The following is a 2,733-nucleotide window of genomic DNA, read 5'->3' as shown; positions in this document are numbered from 1 at the left end:
CAGCACAGAAGGAAAGGTATACCCGGGTTCTTGTCAGTGGGTACATGTCACTGAGATCCCTCGCGAATCGGTAAACAAAGCAGAGAAGTCGGAATGCGTGAACTCTGTTGTTCTTCTTTGTTTCCCCTTTTCCAGCCAGTACAGGAGTCTAACTCATGGGATGCTGCAACCAGCATTCAGGAGAGGTCTCCTCCCCTGGAAATGCCCTTGCAAACAAGAAAACATTAAATGGCCACTAAAACATATGATTTGTTAAAATGGAGAGAATAACACAAAATATCATAAAGTGTTTTGCAAATAGACCTTTCCCTAAGCAATAAAAAAGACAGAAGCTGTCTGTGGTCCCACATCCCTACAGTGGTGTGTGTGTGTGTGTGTGTGTGTGTGTGTGTGTGTTACCTGTTAACTCCCAACTATAATCTTTGAGCTCTTTAACCTATTTTCTCCTCTAAATCCAAAGTTTCAAGGCAGGTGGGGGAGGGGTAAAAGTCTCAGGGCAGAGTTCTGATAGATCCTTCTGGGAGTCAAAAGCAGACTGCACTACTGTGATTGGTAGATCAAGAGCAAGTCCCACCCCCTGCTGCCAGAGTCCTAAGAGACCAAGACTAGGTATATCAGAAGTCACATGATTGGAAAAGAAGCCAATATTTTTATTGTCTTATTTTTCTACTTTTTAAGATTATAATACAATTACATCATTTCCCCCTCCCTTTCCTTTCTCCAACCCCTCCCATGTACCCCCCTGACCTCCCTCAAATTCATGGTCCCTTTAATAGTTGTGATATATATATATATGTACATATATATACATATATGTGCTGTTATATGTATGTGTGTATAACCACACTATGAGTTCCGCTTGTGTGTACAGGTTCCTCAGCATTCCTTAGTTGGTAAGCCAATATTTTAAAACAGAAGTTGTGGGTTACTATTAATAACAGTAATAATAACTAATAATAATAACTGTCTTATTCAAAACACTGGAAAGGTAGCCCACACTGGCATCTGTGTGCTGATTAGAAAAAGTCAGGTCTGGTACTTAAGGCGAAGGAATAAGGAGCGCCTTGTGACAAACCAGCGTCCTCCTTCATCTCCCTCTGGCTCCCTCTACTTCAAAGGATATTTTGGTGAAGGAAGATGGCCCAAGCCTGTAAGGCCAGAGCTTGGGACCTGGAAAAACTGTGAGTTCAAGAACAACCTGAGCTAGAAAACAGAAACCCTGTCTAAATAATTTTTTTAATTTTAAATAAATAATTTCTAATTTAAAAATAAATTGTTTTCTTGCATTCACGTCCCTAGCAACAGGACGCTGGGTAGTCAGACTCTCAAGCCCCTCAGAGCCTACAGACAGGTTCTTTGAGAAGCCAGCCGGACCCCACCCCTCCCTGAAGCCTCATTCCATTGGGCTTTCTCTGGTTCATGCCAGCCTCAATTAAACCGGGGCCTGAGGGCCAGTCCTGAGGCCAGCAGCGTGCTGTTCCAGGGCTACCTCTTGCCAAAGTGTTATCGTCAGGCCTCAGCTCCCAGACGCTTCGCTCCGTGAAGACTGTTGAGTCTTGTCTTAGGCTGGCTCTGACACTCCGGGCCCCTGGCCTGCCTGGGGGCTTCTGATCAACGGCACTTTGTCAGCTCCCGCACACCTTTAAGAAGCCTGAATGGAGATGTCTGCAGAAATCCTGGCCTGGGCAGGCCCTCTGCGTGTTTGGGTACAGAAATATGCAGGCTGAGCTGTGGTCATGGCCGCCTGAGCCTCTGAGCTGCAATCAACATCAACCCCACAAGGACACAATATTTTCTCCCGATTTACAACACGTTCATTTATTTTGGAATTTCTGTGCCAGCTGAGGCTACAGGGCGGTGACAGTGGAAAAGTTGTCCTGAGGCCAAGCAAAAGAGTGTTGCAACTGTGCCCCTGTTCTGCAAAGGGAGTTCGAAAGCAGTAAAGCCCCAGCAGGGCTAAGAGGATGGCCGGCCACACTCAGCAGCCTGCGGGCCATTAGGGGGCCGGCGGGGGAAACAACTCATTTGGAGGTCCACTCTTGCTTCTGTAACCATCTGCAAGTAGGCCACTGGAACCCTGGCCTCCGAGAAGTTTCCCTGTTGCTAGAAGATCTGTTTTGCTTCTCAAAATTCCCTGGGGAGTCAGAGCACATGAGACACACACACACACACACACACACACACACACACACACTTCCACCACCCAAAAACAACTTTTATTCAAAATCACTGCGGAGAAGTAAAAATGATGCATTACAGAATGAGAAAATCTCAAAATTTTCACACAACTGTTGGCTTGCAGAGTGACCATTGGCAAAAGTCTTACCTCTGTCTAAGTTCTTTTATTTTATTTTACTTTTTAAGTAGTGTGTGTGTGTGTGTATGTGTGTGTGTGTGTAGCTGTGCATCTGTAATGAGACCAGAAGACTCCGGAGTAGTGTCCTGCTCTGTCATTCTTGGCGTTATTCCCTTGAGGTGGGGTTCCTCACTGAACGTGGTGGGAGGGGCAGGATGCTGGGAATGGGAACGCAGGTCCTCATGTTTGGATGGCAGTGTTCTTGCCCAGTGAGCCATCTCCCTTGCCTGGGTTTCCATGTCATGTATCTTCATTGTTGTAGTTTGGTTTGGGAATTTTAAGAAAATCTCTCATGTACCCATGGCTGGCCTTTGTTGAGATCCTTTGTTGATCCTCCTGCTTCGACCTCCAAGTGCTGAAATTTCAAGTGTGCATTA

General features: G+C 45.9%; 1 long non-coding RNA gene across 2 annotated transcripts in view; it reads right to left on the bottom strand.

Moving 5' to 3' along the window:
- Nucleotides 1–1,710, bottom strand: part of LOC126510281 (uncharacterized) — a 279,138-nt gene extending 277,428 nt beyond the window's left edge. For both annotated transcript variants that reach the window (XR_007594345.1, XR_007594344.1), the window contains exon 1: nucleotides 1,490–1,710. This is a non-coding gene — a long non-coding RNA (uncharacterized lncRNA). The remainder of the gene's footprint in view (nucleotides 1–1,489) is intronic.
- Between the last annotated feature and the right edge of the window lie 1,023 nt (nucleotides 1,711–2,733).

This window comes from Alexandromys fortis, unplaced genomic scaffold (genome assembly GCF_014885135.2).
Source record: "Alexandromys fortis isolate MF-2015 unplaced genomic scaffold, M_Fortis_MF-2015_v1.1 scaffold_31, whole genome shotgun sequence".
NCBI classification, from domain to species: domain Eukaryota; kingdom Metazoa; phylum Chordata; class Mammalia; order Rodentia; family Cricetidae; genus Alexandromys; species Alexandromys fortis.
Note: the sequence above shows the minus strand (reverse complement) of the source record. Positions and strands in the feature narration are given on the sequence as shown.